Source organism: Balaenoptera physalus, assembly GCF_965194825.1.
Source record: "Balaenoptera physalus genome assembly, chromosome: 2".
Classification (NCBI taxonomy): domain Eukaryota; kingdom Metazoa; phylum Chordata; class Mammalia; order Artiodactyla; family Balaenopteridae; genus Balaenoptera; species Balaenoptera physalus.
In genome coordinates, this window is record NC_138883.1 from 83725431 (window position 1) to 83749786 (window position 24356).

A 24356-nucleotide genomic window follows, 5' to 3' on the forward strand; every position below is an offset into this window, starting at 1 on the left:
ACTCCTCTTCTTTAACTTGCTTTTTAAAATGCCCTTTCAACATCCTCTCATTAGGTGAACTTATCCACACTCCCATGGTTTAGTCATCTACTCTGCTGACTTCTACATTTATACCCTCAAGCTTTGATTCTCATATCTAACTAGGTATTCCACAGGCACTCAAATTCAACTTGTACCAAACTTAAAACCTTTTCTCCTCACACCCTACTCTGTCCCACCTGCTCCTCCCCATGAACTCAATCTCTCTCTTTATTGATGGTACCACCACAGATAGCCAATCTAGAAAACTAATCAACACACTCAACTCTGCCTTAATCCAACCTTCACCCCCATATCTGCTCAGTCACCAAGCCCTGATAATCTTAACTCCTATATTTCTTGAATTTGTCACCAGCTCGTCACACTTATTGCCACGCCCTGGTCTAAGCATTCATTATACCTTACCTCCTAATTGGTCTCCCTGCTTCTAAGCTTGTCTCCATCAAGTCCATCCTTCACACAACCAACAGAATGATCTTCCTAAAATATAAACCTGACCTTGTCCTGCCCTGTTTAAAACCACTCTGCGGATCCCTGAGGCTCAAAGGACAAATTCCAAGCTTCCTCACCAGCCATGTTCAGCCTTGTGGGATCTGGTTTCTGCCCACTCCTCCAGCCTCACCTTTCACCACTCTCTGCCTTATAATTTATGCTCCAGCCACTCTCAACTGCTTATGGTTCCCATGGACCATAGTGTGCTCTCACTGGGTATCTCCAGCACTGCACTTAGCACAATGAATTATAACTATTTGTTTATATTTCTGTCTTCTCCGGTAGACTGTGAGCTGATTCCCTAAGGGGAGGGACTGTATCTTGTTCATCTTTATATCTCCAGCATCTAACAAAGTGGTTGGCATGTGGTTAGTACTCAATGTTAAAGAATGAATCTTTAAAATCTTCCATTTAAAAGGCACAACATAACCTACGATGCCATTAAAGGACCTAATAGTATTGGGTTTTTAGGCAATCAGTCAAGTGGTCCAGTGGTGATTTGGCAGTTTGGGAGAAATAGTTTTATACCCATATACCTTACATATTTGAAATGCAAAACCAATTTGGATTTTTTACAACAATCCTATTATATTCTATTTTGTTGTTATTATTACTATTTTTATTATTATCATCATCATCATCATATGTTAAAAACAATTCACTGTTAGATTCAAACTGTTATTAACATTCAAAGGGACTTAATTAAATTTTCTAATTGAACTATATATCATTAACAAAGGCAACTGGTCTAGTACAGACTATCATCTTAACTGTTTCCTATTCTGCATGATCGGTTTGGCTGTTAGGTTCTTAATTACTTAATAGTGCTATGTTCCACACTATTAAAGGCAGTACTTGGTGCAGCTGGTCCCTGCTAATGTATTTTAACACCTTTGTGTGTTGCTGTTTGTTAATAAAATTTGCATTTTTCACTATTACTAATGTGTTGTGTTTTATCCCCAGTTCATACAAATGAATAGATGGTTCAAAAGTGCTCATTAAGAAGATGTGGAGAAAAGGGAACCCTCCTACACTGTTGGTGGGAATTTAAATTGGTGCAACCACTATTGAAAACACTATGGAGGTTCCTTAAAAAACTAAAAATAGAGTTACCATATGGTCCAGCAAGCCCACTCCTGGACATATATCCAGAAAAGACAAAAACTCTAATTAGAAAAGATACATGCACACCATCACAGCAGCACTATTCACAATAGCCAAGACATGCAAACAACCTAAATGTCCATCGACAGATGAATGGATAAAGAAGATGTGGTACATATATAAAATTAAATACTACTCGGGCATTAAAAAGAATGAAATAATGCCATTTACAGCAACATGGATTGACCTAGAGATTATCATACTAAGTGAAGTAAGTCAGAAAGAGAAAGACAAATACCATATGATATCACTTATATGTGGAATTTAAAATGTGACACAAATGAACTTATCTATGAAACAGAAACAGACTCACAGACATAGAGAACAGGCTTCTGGTTGCCAAAGTGGGGGAGAGGGATGGATTGGGAGTTTGGGGATTAGCAGATGCAAACTATTATATATCGAACGGATAAACAACAAGGTCCTACTGTACAGCACAGGGAACTATATTCAATATCCTGTGATAAACCATAATGGAAAAGGATATAAAAAAGATTATATATATGTATAATTGAATCACTTTGCTGTACAGCAGAAATTAACACAACATTGTTAATTAACTATGCTTCATTAAAATAAATTTTTTAAAAATTTACTGTGTAACACAGGGAACATTTGTGTCCACCTAGAGGGGTGGGATAGGGAGGGTGTGAGGGAGATGCAAGAGGCAGGAGATACGGGGATATATGTATATGTATACCTGATTCACTTTGTTACACAGCAGAAACTAACATACCATTGTAAAGCAATTATACTCCAATAAAGATGATAAAAAAAAAACAACACAGGGAACAATACTCAAGATCTTGTAATAACCTATAATGGAAAATAATCTGAACAAAAATTATCACTGTGCTGTACACCTGAAACTAACACAATATTGTAAATCAACTATACTTCAATTTTTTTAAAAGTGCTCATTAAGTCATAAATGTATAATGAAAACAGCAACAAAAATACTAGAATTCACAATAATATTTTAAATATAAACAGTGAACCTCATTCTACTATAGAAATATGAATATACAATGAGGATGATTTCACACAAGTGAAGGAGGTCCAGTCAACTGCCAAGGAATATCTAAGAATTAGATTATATTGGACAATTATTCCATTTCTAAGTGTGTTCCTGTCATAAACCCTTATCAAAGAGTGGCTTGAAGTAGTCAAAGATTTCACATCATTTCAAATTGAATTTCAAAAATTGCACAGCAACCTCCCTACTAAACATCCTAAATTTTTCCAAAACAAGTACAAAATAATGCTTTCCAGTATGAAATTGGCTCATTCTGTCACTAAGGACAGAAAATAGCCCAAAACTACAGAAGCATTACTCCAAGTTGCATTCCTCATACAAAACAAGTGAAGATTACTCTATTTTCAAAAAACCCATAAACCAGCCACCAGGTTAATGACAAATAAAATGCTCAGAGGAAAATTGGACTATGCAAGTATTGGCAAATTTATTAGTGCCTCTGTTGGGCATCACACATCAATGGCATGCAACATGGAAGAATAATTTTAATCACATGCACACTAGTATGTATTTTGTTTCACTGGTGAAATCAATGATGCACAGAGTAGGCATATCAATTAGCACATGAGTAGAACATATTTGAGAAAGAAGTACTTAAAAACTCTTGGTTCTGTCTCTTACCAAAAACCCCATCAATAAAAGAGTTTTTCATTTAATTAACATTTATTTTTGCAAGCTGTTATGAACATTGGAAAAGGTGCCTCAGGATCAGTACTGATAGAATAAACAGCTATGTTTCCAGTGAGGGACATAAAAGTGCTACACAAATAAAAGAAGTTTTACCTTTACGCCAAAACACCCACAGCTTTATTCACTACAAAGAATGACACACAACAATATACCTCCTCATCTTAACCCAGGGTTGTAGCAAATATCAATAGTTTAAAATGTGAGTATAATCAAATGACAGCCACTGTGCATTTGTCTTCTCAGCATGTTCTGCAAAGAAATGGGCAGAGAACCCTAGACTAGTTGTTCCCCCCAGAAATACTCTGGCTGTCAAGGGAACTCACACCACCTTGTGAACTGAGGAACGAAACTAAAGCATTCTTGTTCCATGCAGATAACGTCAGCAAGGAGCAGCTCCATGGTTTCAAGTGGCAAATGTCAGCAGTGTAGTTAGTTATTTGATTTTCCTGATCCTCTCATTCAGTAACAAAACATGTTTATTTTGAATACTGAGAATAAACTTTAGAGATTCTTTGAGAAGACTGAAGGGCAAATTTGAGGAAAATGTCCTCGTAGACTTGTAGACTTAGCATCTGATGAAACACTGGCTCTACTCTTCAGGTGAAAAATCACACCGTCATTTCTGGACATAGGTTCAATTTGAATCATCCAACTTTCTAAACTGACAGAGTTATCACACGTTTGCTGCCACTCCTGACAGACTCTAATTATGAAGTATTTTATATTTTAGTAAAATAAGGAGAAAGAACAAAAATCACTGGATATGAAACCAATCATCTTGCTAAATATTAGATATTAAATTGCAAATAATATCTTTCACTGATATAAGGAAAACATTTACTATTAATTTTTCAAGCTTTTTTGGTCAGCTTAACAGACATTTATTACTTATCTTCTAAGAAGCATGGGATTTTTTTGTTGTTGTTCTTTGGGGATTATTTTAAGTTTAAAAAAATTTTTTAATTGAAGTAGAGTTGATGTACAATATTATATGAGTTACAGGTGTACAGCATAGTGATTCACAATTTTAAAGATTATACTCCATTTATAGTTATTATAAAATATTGGCTATATTCCCTGTGTTGTACAATATATCCTCATAGCTTATTTATTTTATACATAATAGTCTGTACCTCATAATCCTCTAACCCTGCCTTGCCTCTCCTCCCTTCCCTCTCCCCACTGGTAACCACTAGCTTGTTCTCTGTATCTGAGTCTGTTTCTTTTTTGTTATATTCACTAGTTTGTTTTATTTTTTAGAGTCCACATATAAATGATATCCTACAGTAATTATCTTTCTCTGTCTGACTTATTTCACTTAGCATAATAACTTCCAACTCCATCCATGTTGTTCCAAATGGCAATATTTCATTCTTTTCTATGGTGGAGTAATATTCCATATATATATATATATATATATATATATATATATATATATATATATATATATATATATATATATATATGTATATGGCACATCTTCTTTGTCCATTCATCTGTTGATGGACACTTAGGTTGCTTCCCTATCTTGGCAATCGTAAATGATGCTGCTATGAACATTGGGGTGCATGTATCTTTTCAAATTAGTGTTTTCATTTTTTTCGGATATATACCCAGGAGTGGAATTGTTGGATCATATGGTAGCTCTATTTTTAGTTTTTTGAGGAACCTCCATACTGTTTCCCACAGTGGCTGCACCAGTTTACATTACCGCCAACAGTGTAGGAGGCTTCCCTTTTCTCCACATCCTTGCCAACGTTTGTTATTTGTGTTCTTTTTCATGAGAGCCTTTCTGACAGGTATGAGGCAATATCTCATTGTGGTTTTAATTTACATTTCTCTGATGATTAATGATGTTGAGCATATTTTCATGTGCCTGTTGGTCATCTGAATGTCCTCTTTGGAAAAATGTCTATTCAGGTCTTCTGCTCTTTTTTTTTTTTGGCTGTGCCCTGTGGCTTGTGGGATCTTAGTTCCCCGACCAGGGATAGAACCCAAGCCCTCGGCCGTGAAAGCATGGAGTCCTAACCACTGGACTGCCAGGAAATTCCCTTCTGCCCATTTTTAAATTGGGTTGTATTTTTTTTTTTTTTGATGTTGAGTTGTTTGAGCTGTTTATATATTTTGGATATTAACCCCTTATCTTTTGGTCATATAATTTGCGAATATTTTCTCCCATTCAGTAGGTTGTCTTTTTGTTTTGTTGATGGTTTCCTTGAATGTCAAAAGCTCTAAGTTTAATTAGGTCCCATCTGTTTATTTTTGCTTTTATTTACTTTAGGAGACAGATCCAAAAAAATATTGCTATGATTTATGTCCAAGAGTGTCCTGCCAATGTTTTCCTCTAGGAATTTTATGGTTTCTGGTCTTGCATTTAGGCCTTTAACCCATTTTTAGTTTATTTTTGTATATGGTGTTAGGGAATGTTCTAATTTCATTTATTTACATGTAGCTGTCCAGTTCTCCCAGCACGGCTTTGAAGAGACTGTCTTTTCTCGAATGTATATTCTTGCCTCCTTTGTCGTAGATTTATCGATTACAAGTGCATGGGTTTATTTCTGGGGTCTCTAGTCTCTTCTATTGATCTATGTGTCTGTTTTTGTGAAAGTTTTTATTATTAAATTTTTTTGAACTTTTTTTTTTTCAATTTACCTCAAATTATGGTCCACTCATTCTCAAACCACCCTCTACATGGTCTGTAGTCACTAAAAGTTTGAGAAACGTCACGTTGGCATATAAATAAATACCATGGACAACATTTTTTGTGATTCTTGGAAAATTTTCCTCTTCATAAGCCTAAAGGTCTTGAAACATTCACCATGTAATTATCTTTTTTAAATTAATTAATTAATTTATTTATTTATTTTTGGTTGCATTGGGTCTTTGTTGCTGCTTGCGGGCTTTCTCTAGTTGCAGTGAGCGGGGGCTACTCTTTGTTGTGGTGCATGGGCTTCTCACTGTGGTGGCTTGTTGCGGAGCACAGGCTCTAGGTGTGTGGGCTTCAGTAGTTGTGGCATGTGGGCTCAGTAGTTGTGGCTCACGGGCTCTAGAGTGTAGGCTCAGTAGTTGGGGCACACGGGCTTAGTTGCTCCGCGGCATGTGGGATCTTCCCGCACCAGGGCTCGAGCCCATGTCCCCTACGTTGGCAGGTGGATTCTTAACCACTGCGCCACCAGGGAAGTCCCTCACCATGTAATTATTTTCCTTTCTTGTCCTAAACAAATGGAATTAGCAATCTATAATTCTCATTTATTTTTCTTATGTAAATAACAGTAAGATCCAGAAGATATTTTATACACATAATGACAAGAAAAGAGAATGTGTCATGGCTGCAAAGTTCCTATGATAAATCTTTGTTCACAAATATGGTTATTTGCTATTTAATGGGTCCATTAGAGACAACCTGCTCATTGGAACTGCCTCAAATAAGGTATCAGATCTGTGCTCGAATACCCTCCTGGACCACCTTCTGAGTCCCAGAGTAGGAAATAAAAGAGGTCCAAATACCTCCCACTCTTAGAAGCAGTCACCAGGTAATGTGCACAGAGCTTACTCGAGGGTCATATGCAAACCCCTCATGGCCCATCCCTTTAAGACAAGGAAGTCACACTAAGTGTTCGTTCCTGACTGCTCTGACTTTGATGTAATCCTCCTTCAGTAAAGAGCTGTAAACAGTGTGGATAACACCTGACTGTTGCTAGGCACTGCCTTAGGTAGAGCAACGTTTGGTAAGTTTTTGTATCTTGGTGCCCTGCAACTTCCACCAAAGTAACCCTAGCAGAGATTGCAGTCTCTCCACATCTAAAATATCCAACCCTACGTAATAAGGTGAACTGTCCATTAGACCATAATTACAAATACTGTGTATAGTGGGAATTCCCCGGCAGTCCAGTGGTTAGGACCCCACGCTTCCATTGCAGGGGACACAGGTTCGATCCCTGGTTGGGGAACTAAGATCCCGCAAGCCACGTGGCATGGCCTAAATAAATAAATAAACCCTGATTTCCTTGGCCCCATCTGTAATTTAAAAAAAAAAAAAAAAAATATATATATATATATATACACCGTGTGTAAGGACCACCTAACCAGCAGTTTCCCAACGTTTTACAGGACTTTATGTAACAGATATCCAACCACAACAGCTTAAAGTAAGAAAGGGTTGTTTTTCTTATGTAACCCAAAGTCCAGAAGAGGATGGGGTGGCTGCTCAAAGAAGTCATCAAGGCAAGGGTCCAGCTTCTAACTTCCTACTCTGCCATTCTTAGCATGTGGCTTATGTCACCAGAGCTGTAAGACGATTATTCCCTCCCTAGGTGTGGCACTCATACTCTAGATAGAAAGGGAGAAAGGCCTAGGCCAAGGGCCAAGGCATGTCCCAGCTTAACCTGTCCCTTTTCACCAGAAAAAAAAAAAAAAAAAAAATTCCCAGAGCTCCATCCAGTAAACATCCACTCGCTGGTCAGACCTGGGTTACCTGGGCACCCCTACCTGCAAGGGAATCTGGAAGGTATTTTTATCTGGGCACTCTGTTGCCCTAAACAAAATCAGGGTCTTTTAAGAAAGGAATAAATAATAAAAGCATAGATACTGAATAGGGAACAGGCAGTGGCTGCCACCTGATCAAGAACACTTTATGTTTTGCTCAAGTTTCACAGGTCAAAAGCCATTGACTCAAACCTCAAACTGACTATTAACTACAGACATTTTTCTCCTCCAAGAAACAGCTCTAAGCTCCTGATCCTTTACTATCAAATTTACTCTTCATGACTGATTTATGTTACCGTGCTCCCCCAAAGAGACTGACCACACTCTAGAATACATCACATTAGTAACAATCACAAAGATTCACTGGCTCATCAGCACCCTCTGAAGGAACTGAGCAAACCCTCTAGCTTTGCTCTGTTTGTTGTATGTTCTTTCTTGCTGATTCCACAGTAAGAATGGGTCTGTGTCCTTTTTCAAAACCAGGATGTCTCCAAAGCAAATCAGGTAAAGAGGAGTAAGGAGGAGGAATGGGAATGCAAAAAAAAAAAAAAAATGGTCATGAAGAACCTATGGGCAAGACGGGAATAAAGATGCAGACCTACTAGAGAATGGACTTGAGGATATGTGGAGGGGGAAGGGTAAACTGGGACAAAGTGAGAGAGTGGCATGGCCTTATATATACTACCAGACGTAAAGTAGATAGCTAGTGGGAAGCAGCCGCATAGCACAGGAGATCAGCTCTGTGCTTTGTGACCACCTAGAGGGGTGGGATAGGGAGGGTGGGAGGGAGGGAGATGCAAGAGGGAAGAGATATGGGGACATATGTATATGTAAAACTGATTCACTTTGTTATAAAGCAGAAACTAACACACCATTGTAAAGCAATTATACTCCAATAAAGATGTTAAAAAAAAAAAAAAAAGCAAAGCTGCCCCACCTCCTTGCTCCAAGGCAGCTGCTCCTGCCCATTAATTGAATCACCTGTTGGCATCCAAAGTAAATTAGAGACAAGGCTTCCAATTCATTAACTATGGCACAACTATCACAGGACTTGGTAATTACAACACACCTGCCCTCTCAGGCACTGAGGGCAGTCCCCTGGCCTACATTATCAGCCAAGCACTGTCCCTGTCTTCTAGGAAACGAGTGCTCAGTGACATAGAACAAGACGCTGAGAGGAAGACACAATTTCTCCACGTCTCAGACTGAGTACATAATTCAACACAATGCCCCTGCTTTCACGGGGGAATGCTAAATAATGTGTCTTTAGAAATGGGGATCTTGTCTGCCAAGAACTGTGAGACAGCACAGAACTTGACAGGAACACTTCCCTCCTGCTGTGAAGCAGCCCAGTAAAGGAAAGAACACTCACCGAGAAGTGGCAAGACCTGGGGGCTTGCTGCAGCCCGACACACCCGGATAAGTCACCTCATCTCCCCACATCTTGACTTTCACGTCTATAAAATGATGGCATTGGACACAATTAAAGATATCTGTGTTGTTTTCCCTCAGCAGCGGGCCAAAGGGTCAGAAACATCGAAGCATGGGGATGAATGATTTTTTAAATGTTACTGAGTTGAGAGAAGCAATACTTGGCACACAAACATTAGAATGACAGAGCATGGGTCAAGGGCACAAAATGTCTTTACTCACACTGATCTCCTTTTTGTCAACCATCATGCAAATGTCCATAACATAATGTTAGCAGAATTAAACTTTAGCAGCTGAAAACAAGATAATTATGTTCACCTTCAGCTGTAATGGCTTAATTGACCTGGGCCTGCTAGCAGCAGTGTGTCACATAATGGTGATCCTTGGGAAGGGGCTTTGTCCCTACTGGCCTACCAAATGGTGTGGGTATCCTAATTTAAACAGAAAAATAAGGCTCCAAACCTTTCCCAGGCTTACCTGCAGCTTTTGTTCCAATGGGATACAGGTTGGACCCCAGGGAAACTCTGAGGTTATTTCCTAACAGTCTCTTGAGTCTAAACCAGTGGTTCTCAAACTTTAGTGTACCTATGAGTCACCTGAGAAACTTATTAAAAATGCAAATTCCTAAGTCCCACTCCAGAGACTCTGGTTCAGTAGATTTGGGGCACATCATCACAGGAATGGGTATTTCAGAGAAGCACCAGAAGGCAACTGTGATATAGGTAATCCAAAACCCACAGTTGAAGACACGCTGGTCATTCCAAAATAGCTGGGAGGGCTCCTTGTACTAGAAAAGGGCCTGAGTTTCTTTTGTTTGGCTAAATTGCACAGTCAAGAATTAAATTCCAAACCAGTATGAAGAATATGTAGGTCCTTGCTTCTAAGGAAGAGGGACATGGCCTGGCCATGAACGGAACAATGCATATTCCAGACAAACACAGAGAGGTGACTGGTCCACAACCTACCTTTGCTGGAATGATGACGCTAAGACAGCAGCATCATTAGACACTGTGTGTGAGTGAATCATTCATTCAACAGGTGAAAAACAGCATGGGCAGAAGTCCTGGAGAGCCCTGCAACCCGAGCAGGACTTATACAGCATCATACAGTTAATTTCCTAAAAAGTCTGTCTCTTTTCTTTCTGCTTTTGCTTATCTCAAGTTTTTGAGTTTCCCGAGGACCTACCTTCCTAGATAAAAATCTCACTCCCTCAAATCTCAGCGCCTATTAGTAAGCCTGGCTCAGTGATTCTCAATAGGAAAGATTTGAGGTTCTTCACCAAGAATCCTAACTCCTTTTCCAAAGGAGCATGTATGTCATGCTTCTCTCTGGGCTCTGCCATCAGTAGCTTCTCCAGTGCCTTTCTTACCCCTCTTGAGGATGTAGACCTTTGCAATTCTTTGACAAGATTTCGGTTGCCAGAATCTTGTCCACTGTATAAGCTTCCAGCTCATTAACTTTTTTTTTTTCCTTTGGCCACGCCATGCCGCATGTAGGATCTTAGTTCCCTGACCAGGGATCGAACCCATGCTCCCTGCACTGGAAGCGCAGAGTCCTAACCACTGGACCACCAGGGAAGTCCCCCGAGCTCATTAATTTTTAATGAGGGAGGTAATGGCTTGTAATTAAGTCACCTCCTCTGGATTAGTTAGGGAACTGGAACTCTAAGCAAGACCCTTATCTTCTCTGCCCTTTAATTCCCACCCCTTGTGGCACATTGCTAACGCTCCTGGCGTTGCGATGTTTAGGGTCTCCCACTCCAAGGAAGAGACGATTCAGAGAGCAATTCTACCTCCTTCACAATCCCTGCCTCACACCCAGGAAAAATAAAATGAGCCCATTCTATTTTCCTCATTTAATAAGTAAGTGTTATGGGACCTTGACTCAAAGTGTCCCCAAATATGAAAATGCTAGGGTCTCAAAAAGTTGAAATTGGAAACTTCTGAAAACATTTCACTGGGATATAAGTTCCATAAAGGCAGGGACTTCATTTGGTCCATGCTTACATCCCCAGTACCTAGAGCACCGCATGCCACACAGCAGGTGGACAAATAACACTGAAAAGAGCTGCCCTCAATATCTCCATAGACCTTCCATGGGCTGGGCCTGAGGCACATCCCCTCAGTCCTGCATTTACAGTGGCAAGCAGGAGCCTGCTCCCAGCTCAGGAGAGCTGAAAGTACACATTTCTTCCCAGTTCCACTTCAGTGAGGTTACATTGGTAGCTGGAAATTCACCGTGGGGGGAATATCTACATCATGAAAATTGGCAAACACAACAAATCAAGGCTTTTTTCCTAGAGAGAGCTGCTCGTTAAACATTTACCAGCATACCACTGCCCTTAAGACCTGCAACATCTCTTGTCGGTGAATATAAAGGCCAGAAAAAATGAAGCTCAGTTTTTGGCAGCTCCAGTCTAGAAAATAAAGCACTATTTGTCAACTTATTTTGTAAAAGAATCAATTCACACCAGTCCCTGATTCGGGTTCCTTGCGGGTCCCTATGGAAGAGACTGCACTGAAAACTGAAGGGGCTCCTCTGTGAGGCCGTTTCCCATCTGCAGAAGGTTACAGTTAATGAGAGTTAATTGAGCAAAGAAAAATTCTGACAACAGGGGTGAAGGGAAGACAGGAGATGAGCCTCGGGCCCAGCCCACTGAGAACCTATGGAGACACCGAACATAAAGCTCTTCTGAGCTGAGCAGTATGGAATCATAGACACTGATTTGGACTCTAAATTATGCTTTCTATTATATTTTCAAACATGTTTATAGCATTTACTATGTGCCAGGCACTAGTCAGTTTGCTTAGCGAATGTTTACTCATGATTTTAGCTGCAAGTACCACACATAAGTGTTCACTGTCACCCAGACAAAAGAAACTCTTCTGACTCTCACCGTTTAGTTCATGAAAAAGCAGAAACACACATCTACTCATCACCCACTTAATGGCTCTGGGCTTGTTCATGGTAAGAAACCTGGAGCTGAGGTCCACCTGACTATGGATGAGTTGGGTTTGAATGGATTTCCTTAGGGGCCACAGATTAAATTTGGCACCGTGGTATATGTCCCTTCAATTTTACAACTGTGGAGTTTAGTGGAAAAAGACAGAAGCCAAGGAGGAGGAAGCAGTCAGTGTTGCCGTAGGCCTTCTCCTTTTATGAAGAGGTAGAAGACTATATTAGGAAGCCACTTAAATCTTTTCCAGCTATGTAACAATGATGATAATAAAGATAAAACAAACTACAAGGACTTCCCTGGTGGCACAGTGGTTAAGAATCTGCCTGCCAATGCAGGGGACACGGGTTGGATCCCTGGTCCGGGAAGATCCCACATGCCGCAGAGCAACTAAGCCCGTGTGCCACAACTACTGAGCCTGCGCTCTAGAGGCCGCGAGCCACAACTACTGAAGCCCGCATGCTTAGAGCCCATGCTCCGCAACAAGAGAAGCCACCGCAGTGAGAAGCCCGCGCACCGCAACGAAGAGCAGGCCCCGCTCGCCGCAACTAGAGAAAGCCCATGCGCAGCAACGAAGACCCAACACAGCCATAAATAAATTAATTAATTTATTTTAAAAATAAATACATAAATAAACAAACTACAAAGCTGGTTCTATTTACCTGTTCAGATATTACACCACCGATAAGAAATTATCTCCCAGACCCTGAACAGTATTCGATGATAAATAACAAAATCTCCTTATAGAGTAAATGATATGCCAGGAGCATCTCCCTATGCTATTTTTGAGCCAAAATAGGCTAGAGCCCCAGAATGAGACTGGGGCTCTCATTCTGGAAATATAATACTGACACTCTAGTCAGAAGTTTTAAATCAAAGAGAAAACAACAGTCTACTTGAATAATTTAAGCTATCAAGATGGACCAATTCTCAAGCAGCTTGAATTTTGGAAATCAAGCACATAAAACCACTGTTTAATTTTCTTTCCAAGCTATAGTCTATATCCTTCTACTTTATCAGAAAGTTAATAAAAATATTTACTGAGTACATATTTTATGCCAGCACTGGGCTAGGTGCTACAGGAAAAAAGAAAGTACAAAGCACAATCCCTGCCCTTAGGAATGAGAAGATTTACTTCGATGAAGAGAGAGAGAGAGAGAAAGCCATCCCTGCAGGGGTAACAACACAAAGAGAGAAGAGTAAGATTAAGGTTAAGGAGAGCAATTTCCTGCAGAAAGAAATCACCTTGGGTAGATAGGGTAGAGACAAGCAGAAAATGTAAACCAAATCCAGATGGTGAGGGGAAACTGAGTGAAGTAACACGACTTAATGAAGTTGTGCTTACAGAAGATAGCAGGGTATGGGGAGGACGGAGAGACTGTGAGTTTCTATTTGAACCTAGCACGTTTGCCATTGTACTGGGTTAAACTGTGTCCGCTGAAAAGGTATGTTCAAATCCTAACCCCCATCCCCCCAGCTGTGAATGTGACCTTATTGAGAAATAGGATCTTTGCAGATGTAATCCAGATAAAACGAGATCATGTTGGATTAGAGTGGGCCCTTAATCCAATGACTAGCGGATTTATGAGAAGAGGAGAGGACACACAGAGATAGAAGAGATACAAGGAAGAAGGCCATATGAAGATAGAGGTAGAAATTGGAGCGATGCGGCTGCAAACCAAGGAACACCAAGGATTGTGAGCAGCCCCCGGGTGCTAGGAAGAGGCATGGAACAGATTCTCCCTCAGAGCCTCCAGAAGGAGCCAACCCTGACAACACCTTGATTTTAGACTTCTGGCCTCCTGACCTGTGAGAGAATAAATTTCTGTTGTTTTGAACCCCTAGGTTTGTAGTAATCTGTACTGTAGACATGCCTGTGCAGTAAACGTGTGAAAATGGAAAAAATCAGGTATGAGGTTTCATTATTTCCTGATTCATTTATTATAATTACCATTTTAGGCCATCTTTTGAGGTGACTCACAGCCCTCAAAATATATTAATTTACATTGGCAATTTGGGGTATCAAGAATGTTGATCCTCCTCTCTTGCTTCTCCCACTAGCCAATACGCATAACTAAAATACACATTAAATTCACACAGCTGTAAATTACAACTATGACAATACATTAAACCAAGCTAGATAAAACGGCCAGTTGTGCCAAGCTTTCAATGGACTACAACAATTTCCTGTTTGTTTTTTAATTCAAAAGAAATACTTTTAATAAGCCAGGTACTGTCTTTCCCCTCTACCTTTCACCTCCATACACATTCTTAAAGCCAATTTTCAAAAAAAGAGCACTGGGATAGATTTTCACACAGACGAATGCTGTATCACAACAAAAACATACAATTCAGTAAAAGTGGTTTTTTTTTCCTTTTCTTTAAAACAGATAACGGGGGTGGTTGGGCACTTAATGATGTGGTATTGTGGAATTAAAGAAAAACTGGAGTGGGGATAGGCCTGTAGGGGAAGCTCTCATGTCTCACCGTGATAGTCAATTACTCCAAACAGGAAGAGATGCACACCTTCACCTCTAACAGAAAAGTGATGCCTACTTCACTACTCATCAGGAAGAAGAAAATCCCCCCCACACCCCCGGCAACAGCCCAGCCAATCACAGACTGTATCAGTCCAACCAATGAGAAGCCTCCATATTTGGGACTCCCAGTTTCCTACAATGGACTCTTTGGTTATTACAGCCCCGCCCCTTCGCCCTCCTTTTCCTATAAAAGCAAGTTTCCCCGGACTTGTTCTCTGGATTTGCCTATGGTATGCAGTAGTTCATGCACGGAGAGTTGCAATTCCTCTGGCTATTCCCGAATAAACTCGTTTTGCTGGTAAAATAGCTAGCTGTTGTTATTACAAAAATTGACAGTATGGATGATGGCGCTATTAAAGCAAAGACTGAAACATTAACAGTATTTGCCCGTCATTGTGCTAGGTCCTTTGCAGATATTAGCACATATCCTTCCAGCGTTATAATACAGATAAATAAGGAAACTGGCTCTCAGTCAAATTGCTTATCCTTTACTCTGCTTTTGGTTATCAAGAACTTCAAAAGCAAATATTAAAAATGTACAAACAAAACTCTGTAACACCTTTCCTAGGAAATCATCCCATTGAAAAGAAACTTGGACAAAGATTTTTTTTAATTAAAAGATATTCACCACAGCGCTATTCATCATGGTTTTAAAAAAGAAACATCCTCCATGTCCAAAAATATAAGAACAGTTAAATGATTAAATAATTGAATACCACACAAATGTATAAAATGGTGCTTTCAACAAATGTTCACTGACCTGAGAAAACACTCATGAATATTCTTCTCTTCTTCACAACTTTCTATGTTTTCTAAATTCTCTACTATTTTACAATGAGACAAATGTTATTTTAAAAATAAAAGGGACTTCCTTGGCGGTCTAGTGGTTAAGACTTCGCCTTCCAATACAGAGGTGTGGGTTCAATCCCTGGTCAGGAGCTAAAATCCCACATGCCTCGCAGCCAAAAAACCAAAACATAAAACAGAAGCAGTATTGTAACAAATTCAATAAAGACTTTAAAAATGGTCCAAACAAACAAAAAAAATCTTTAAAAAATAATAATAATAATAAAAGCTGGCCCAAGGATAAAATGCTAGCGAGTGGCAGAACCAGGAAACCCAGAACTATCTGATTCTAGAGCCCTTGGGCCCACTATCCAACACTGATCCCATCTAAAGTCCTATATTTATCCCAGGAACATTATCCTCAAAAGAGGAACAAGTTTGGTATGACTTACTTCTTCACAAAATAGACTATTATGACTATGAGCTTTCAGAATTCAAAATATTGCCTCCAGTTCTGGTTGTGGTTTCTTGGTTTTCTGGTGCAACCTACCAGAGGCAGAGTTCAGTTTGAATAAATGTATTACACTGAAAGGCAACATAAACCAAGTGAGTCATTTACCCAGAGATAGATTAGCCAGGAGATCAGTGCAAAGAATGGAGACCAGAGCTCCCACTCCAGGCATTTCAGCTGGAAAGTAATTCATCAACAGTTCCATATCCCTGGCAAAAAGGAAATTATATCAGCACATGTTCTATCCTTAATGAAGCTGACAATCCTTGTTCTCTTTTGCATGCCTTCCTCTAGGATTCCTTGGGAATCTAGAACACAATGTGATCCAGCAGGTAGAAAATTACACTACCAAGAACGGCACCTTAATAAAAGCAAACGTATTTCCTTCATTTATTTTATATTCACTCCACACACATTTACAGAATACCTGTTGTGTACAAAAGATTAAGACTTATCTCTGAAACACACACATTAAGACCATTTTGCAAATCAGGTTTTAAATCTATTAGCCTTTCGACTTCCACCTTTCCCCATCTCTTCTCATATCTGCAAGTGCCATGGCAACAATGCATCTGACAGCAAATTGTATTTGTTGCCTGCGAGATCATGACCATAGTTATGGAAAACATTTTAAAATTTTATTAAAAATTTTTATTTGGCCATAGCCTAGTTTCTTTTGGACTTAATTTAATTTATTTCAAGTTCTGAGCCTCTATAGCTTGAATAAGCAGCTAATAATCCATCCTCAGTGTCTGGATCTTTTCAGGCGGCCCTCCATCTCCATTCCCTGTTACTGTCAAGAAACCGCAATTCATTTAGTGATTTGCATGAGGCCACTCTCTAAGCCAGCGAGAGACTCTGCCTGTCACTCTGCTCCCAAGAGTGGCCAATGCAAGGTGTTGTCAAAGTTCTAAATTATCATCTGAAAACCTTACCATTCATCACGGTCTCTGTGGACCACATTAGTGAAAATATTTTCATCTGATAAAATATTTTTATTTTATTGCTTCATTCCCATGAAGCTATAATGTCAATAAATATTATATTTATATAATAGACTAATTCACACAATGATAAACTAATTAAAAATACTCTTTTCCCTCTTCATTTACAGAGTGATAGTTAAGTCTTCCCTTTTTTAAAAGTAAGATTATGGTGACTTTACCAAGTGACTTGGTATCCTTAAAATCCTTCAGTAAGAATAACCACCATCATGGCAAGATAACACCTCCTTACAATAATTCTACAGTTAAAACTGCAGGCCAGAGTGGGAAAGCACAGGTACCCCTCCTTTCAATCATTCTTGAATGATGCAAATAATAAATATAAGCAGAGATATGAGCTTATGTTTCTAAGAGGAGACACAGAGTGAAAGGAATATCTGAAGAATGAGAGGAGTTAGCCAGTGAAGAGCTTTTATGGATGAAGGAACAACAGAAGCTAAGGTGAGGAGACTGGGAAGAAAATAATGTGTCCTGGCAACCATGGGTGGTTTGGAATTCCTGTAGTGTAAGAGGTGAGCTGGATAGGGAAACAGGGCCTAGATTGCAGAATGTCACTATAAGGAGCTAGAGGGAGTAGGGGGCCAGGGAAGGGTTCCAAAGAGGAAAGTGACATGATCAGAGTTGTTTACTGAGAGATAATCAGGACAGGATAAAATGGAAGTATAAAATTTAAGGCTGTTCTCCCAAGAAGCCTGACTGAACAAAAGAAGGAAGAAAGGCACTAAAGGGGGAGAAATGCAAAAAGCATTAGGCAAAGGAGCCAGTGGGAGTAAGAGACATTAAAGATAAAGGAATGAGAGAGATTACTGTTGGAGGACATAGATGCTGATGAGTTTGTAAGTGTTGAAATAAGAACTTGAGAGCTTTACCCACCAGAGACCTCCTTCCTGCTCTAGAGGAACACTCAAATCTAGATGTCTTATCCAAAACACCAAGTCTTCCGGTTCCAAGCTACTCAGAGTGTAGTCTGAGGACCAATAGCATCAACAGCATCTAGAAGTTTGTTAGAAATGCAGAATCTCAGGCTCCATCCCAGACCTCCTGACTCAGAACCTCCAGTGTAACAAAATTCCTAGCAGATTCACTTACACATTGAAGTTTGAGAAGCACAATTACAGACCAACTCTGGAGAACTTTAAGGAATTATGGAGAGTAGGAAAGGAACCAGAAGACGGGAGACAGGGAAAAGGGGAGAAGAAAAATACAGCAATATTCATATTGGTCAACCTGACACTAGTATGAATTATTGACAGGATGGCCAGAAGTAATCACTAGGAGCCAGCATGGATGCACTAAGAATAAATCATGCCATAGAGAACAGACTTATGGTTGCCAAAGGGAGGGGGGCTGGAGAAGGGATGGAGTGGGAGGCTGGGGTTAGCAGATGTAAGCTAGTATATATAGAATGGATAAACAACAAGGTCCTACTGTATAGTACAGTGAATTACATGCAATATCCTGTGATAAACCATGATGGAAAAGAATATATATGTACATATATATACATATATATAACTGAATCACTTTGCTGTACAGCAGAAATTAACACAACATTGTAAATCAACTATACCTCAATTAAAAAAGAATAAATCATGCCAGATTCTCCTTACTTTCTATCAGTAAGCCGAGGAGATGCAGTAGACATACTTGGCTTTCAGTAAAGTATCTGATAAAATGTCTCAAAATACTTTTGTAAACAAGATAAAAAAAAATATGGGCTGGGTAGTCTTGGTGCTTTGCAATGACCTAGAGGGGTGGGATAGGGAGGATGGGAGGGAGGCTCAAGAGGGAGGGGATATGGGGACATGTGTATGCATATGGCTGATCCACTTTGTTGTGCAACAGAAACTAACACAGTATTGTGAAGTAATTATGCTCCAGTAAAGATCTATTAAAAAAAAAAAAGAAAAAAAAATATGGGCTGGTTGATAGTTATATTCAATGCTTTCATAATTGGTTTAATAATTATTCTAGGGCTTCCCTGGTGGCGCAGTGGTTGAGAATCTGCCTGCCAATGCAGGGGACACGGGTTCGAGCCCTGGTCTGGGAAGATCCCACATGCCGCGGAGCAACTAGGCCCGTGAGCCACAATTACTGAGCCTGCGCGTCTGGAGCCTGCGCTCCACAACAAGAGAGGCCACGACAGTGAGAGGCCCGCGCACCGCGATGAAGAGTGGCCCCACTTGCCACAACTAGAGAAAGCCCTCGCACAGAAACGAAGACCCAACACAGCCATAAATAAATAAATAAATAATAAAATAAAAAAAAAAAATAATTATTCTAAAAGGATTTTGACTAGTAAATTAAAATTTACCTAGATTACCAGATCTCTAGTGACAAGACTTCCAACCTTCTCTCCCTAGACCATTCAACACTTTTTTTAAAATATTGATAATTTAGATGGAGATACCAAAGATACATAGCGGGTATCACTGAGAGCGATAATGTTACTTGGCATAATCAGGATCCACCCCCCTCCCCCACAAAATTAACAGGTTGATACAAAGAACTAAAACATTCTAGTTATATTTAGATGAATTAAAACGATGATGAAATTAAACTGCTAATCCGGGCTCCTAAACAATAAAGACAGGATGATGAAAAGAAGCATAATAGCAGTACATGAAATAAAGGCTTGGGAGTTTCAGAGATGCTAAATTCAATATGAGTCAATATACTGACATTAACATGAAGTCAACAGGATGTGAGTTCAGTTCAACCTACCTGCCAAACTCCCCAACAACACAACTGATGTTGAGATTAAAAGGGGGCAGCAGAGATCTAAACTAGCTTTTGCATTCTGTAACTTGAGATAGTACACAAAGATCCCATAGTCAAAATTAAAGATGCCTGATATTAACAATAAGAAGTCCTAATAAGCAGATCAAATTGAAGTGGAGTGTACTTTAGAGCTGCCCACATGCTCCCTTGTTGTTCATATTCTAACAAGAGATTTGCATGCTACATCAGTCATAATTCTCCCCAAAGCCAAATAGTCCTTAATTGGTCCTTTCGATCACCCACTTGCCCCCTCTGTTCTCCTTTGTGCCAAGCTTAACATGACCCTTGACTATGTGTGTTCCCATAACTACAGTGCTTGTGGCTTTTTATAAAGACTTAGTTTCCCAGTTTGGGATCATTGCTGCATACATAGTGGATATTTAGAGGGCACACTCAGGCTTAAAACATCTCAGGGGGCTTCCTTGGTGGCACAGTGGTTAAGAATCCGCCTGCCAATGCAGGGGACATGGGTTCGAGCCCTGGTCCGGGAAGATCCCACATGCTGCGGAGCAACTAAGCCCGTGCACCACAACTACTGAGCCTGAGCCCTAGAGCCCTCGAGCCACAACTACTGAGCCCGTGTGCCACAACTACTTAAGCCCGCACACCTAGAGCCCGTGCTCCGCAACAAGAGAAGCCACCGCGGTGAGAAGCCCGCGCACTGAAACGAAGAGTAGCCCCCACTCGCCGCAACTAGAGAAAGCCCGTGCACAGCAATGAAGACCCAATGCAGCCAAAAATAAATAAAATAAATAAATTTTTTTAAAAATTTAAAAAAAGAAAACATCTCAGGAACACTGGTGGACTGAGAAGTCCAGACTGGTGACAGGTGGGTGGAATTTCAAGGCCTTAATTATTGAGGTATCAAATAAGAAGTCCCAGAAAAAGATGGAGCCCAACATGAATAAAAGGGCTGAAAGCAAAAGAAGCCCAAAACACTAGGGACGGCATATGACACATCCCCATAAGATGGTACATATTGTCTAAATTTTTTATTTCAATCTCAAAGTTTTGTGATTTTTTTTTTTTAATTCTGCATAGTACAAATAGAAGGATGATTTAGTGTTTTCCAGTTTAGGTAACTTCAGACAGTTCTATCATGTTTCCAACTGCCAACTATTCCAGCTGAACAACCAGATGGAGATATTAGGTTAAGAGACAGAGAAGGAGCACCTAAAGATAAGGGGAAGTACTCACATAACCCCACCACTACTTTTATAAAAAGATATACCTCAAAAGGCAACCAACCTCCTGCCTTTTTGAATAAAAAATTTAGTTATTACTTATAGGATATGGATTGAGATGGAGATACAGGGGCAGAATTAGGAAATTAGACTATCTCATTCATAAAATTTTCAGGTAAGTTTCTTTATCTATGTCAGATTTGAGAAGGGGCTCTGCCTATTCATATCTAGAGTATCTATTTTTTCCATATTACCCTCAGACCTTAAGCAACACTAGCTATTAAAAGATGGATAGAACTGGTACCAATAACTCCAAAGTTAAATTCCTACTTCCTCCCCATCCCAACCACTCTCTTTGCAAGAATAAGTTGGCTGAAGGCAATGCTACTACTCCCCTAGGAGGAGAAAAACAAGTCTTCTAATGACCCAAGCACTTTAAATAACCAGTCTTCCCCCTTCATCCTCCTAACATCTACTCTCATTGGTCGGCTCCCGGGGCTACAACCTGGGAGTTAACCTGCATGATGCCCTACTGTCATCCCCACAGACACTAAGAAGTTGGCTGGGCATCCCTTAGATGAATGTTAAAGTGTGAAGCACCTGCATCAAAATCATATAGAGCACTTATTACAAATACAGACTCTAAGACCCCAGGCCAAACCCACTGAAACAGAATTTCTGATGGTGGAACTCAGGAACCTGCATTTTTTAACAAGTGATTTTTATGCATACTAGGTTTAAGAATCTCTGCCTCACAATGACAATCACAAAGAGAGGCAAAGTGATTTACCAAGTCAACCCATCGCTCAACAGCAGGGCCAGGCTAGAACCCACCCTTCCTGAGCACCTGGTGTGAGCCTCACCAACTAGAGCCCATTGACTTGTTACTAACAAGAGAAACGATTTGGCGCTCTACAGAGAAAGTCCCATCCAATCTTAACAATAACAGCATCCCACAGAGAAATAGCGCTCTAGTCCTTAATTCTGCCTTTCACGTGGCAGAGGCAGAAAGCTTCATTTTAGGGCTTCTGATAATTTGTAGAATCATCGCTGCTAAAGATTTGCAGCCTTGGGAGAAGGCCATGGAAACAACAGGACAAATACAAAAGGTGCTATTTTCATCAATCAGTGAGAGGGTCTGGAAACTGAAATTTGATTATTTTGTCTCTGCTTGAGTCTCTCTTGAACTCTGTGTTCCTGGAAATTACATTCACACTCAGGTTGACTTCAGAGAGTTATTCTTTGTCTTTGTCCTAAGACACTGCACAGGAAGCCCCCACAAAAAGTAGCTGTAATTAAAGGCATAAATGAGCACACACAGGGATGCTCAGGGAGCCAGGGAGTAAATATCACAAACCCTCTAATACGAGGCAGAGGTGTCCTCAAACATTCCCGCTCAGAAAATACGAAGTCACTCGTAATACAAGGCACTTTCTCAATTACTTTATTTGGAACAAGTAATACATTACTTTATTTGGACTTTCATAATGACCTGAAATTACCCCAGTCAATGTTACTTTAGGCTTCTTGTAAAGGTCATCTGATGAAATAATTTTTAAAGGAGACAATGGTATCATTCATCATTCCTGGGAGTGTGAACACACAACTGCAAGTTTTATAAGCTCTCATTAAAAAGCCACATATGTCTATGTCATGGAGTTTGTGAATGGCAACCAGACAAATAGGGAGAAAAAAATGCCCGGAAGAAATCAGAATGGGGCTTCCCTGGTGGCGCAGTGGTTAAGAAGCTGCCTGCCAATGCAGGGGACATGGGTTCGAGCCCTGGTCCGGGAAGATCCCACATGCTGCGGAGCAACTAAGCCTGTGCGCCACAACTACTGAGCCTGTGTTCTAGAGCCCACAAGCCACAACTACTGAGCCTGAGTGCCACAACTACTGAAGCCCACACACCTACAGCCCGTGCTCCACAACAAGAGAAGCCACCACAATGAGAAGCCCGCGCACTGCAATGAAGAGTGGTCCCCGCTCGCCGCAACTAGAGAAAGCCTGCACGCAGCATTGAAGACCTAACGCAGCCATAAATAAATAAATAAATTAGAATGGTTACTTGTGGCTTACGCTGAAATTTCAGTGCAAGCCAAAAAACAAAAACAAGAAAAAACAATGAGGCTGTGTCTCTCTTACACAGCTTGGAAGTGATGATGGGCCCTGAAAAACTGTATGAGGTGGCTCTAAAATGCTTCCCGCAAAAGCAGTTGCTGATATCAAAGAGGTATGTGGAGAATTTGAACAAAGTTGCTTCATGAATTTTAAGTAGGAAAAACAGCATTTCTAAATTAACATATTATTTTCTCATTGGAATTGGAAAATTCTATCAAGGCATCAAGATACAACAGATAGAGAATACCAAAGTAAGGTGTCAGATCAAGATGCAAATTTTTCAAAGTTACGGTCAAGTGGTTATAATACTTGAATCCTCACCCACCTGGAGGATATAAAAGAATAGATGGAGAGCTGTGGGCGGGCACTGAGTCCTATCCACCCAGGCGAGAAGGAAAGGGGTGACCATCTCTCCCCTCAACCCTAGTAAGGGGCTTCAACAAGCCCATGCAGACAGCTTGATGTGTGTCCCCTGCAACTGAGGTTCACAGAGAATTGTGACCGGCTCCTGTCTGAGAAACCTACAGGGCAAGAGATGGGCTGATGAGCTTCTCAAAGAAGAGGCTAGAGCAGGCAGCCTGCACTTCCAGAATTTGTTGGGGCCAAGAATCCATGTGTGTTCCATTGGATCAGATGTGGGCCGCAGTGTACGAGCAATGGCATAGGGTCAGGTCATGGCTTGTCCAAGAGGGTCACCTGCAGGGGCAAACAGCCCTCAGCAAAAGGAAGCTGGAGGTCCAGCAGCATTCACGGGGGCTGAGGACAGAGGAACCTACCAACCAAGAATACAGGAGGGCATCACAACCATCAAGGGACAGGTGACAGTCCAGAGAGCATGAAGCCACTTACAACAGGATTAGTCTTTCTGGCCTGTTCTGTCCCTGCTACATCTCCCCCCTCCACCTTTATACCACCAAGCCCCACCTCAGCTTCCATCCTGGAAGGTCAAGAAACCTTAGCCCAGAAGCTCAAGATGGGGAAGGAAGCCAAACAGATTCCTTTACCCAACTTCAAGTTTCTCCCAGGCAACAGGCCTGGACTGGGGATCATGGGGAGGAGTTTTTTATTTTCAATCAAGTTTTGTGTTTTACCTCTTTCATCAGACTTTTGCACATTATGTACTAAATTGAGGGTGT

At 40.5% G+C, this 24356-nt stretch overlaps 1 protein-coding gene and 1 long non-coding RNA gene across 6 annotated transcripts in view; one reads left to right on the forward strand and one right to left on the reverse strand.

The window, feature by feature from the left end:
* GPR176 (G protein-coupled receptor 176) overlaps positions 1-24356 on the reverse strand; it is a 113458-nt gene that overhangs the window by 57921 nt on the left and 31181 nt on the right. The gene's annotated exons all lie outside the window — the stretch shown is intronic.
* Positions 1537-4890, forward strand: LOC309651133. Its single transcript, XR_014257940.1, has 2 exons — positions 1537-3442; positions 3613-4890. It is a non-coding gene; the product is annotated as an uncharacterized lncRNA (long non-coding RNA).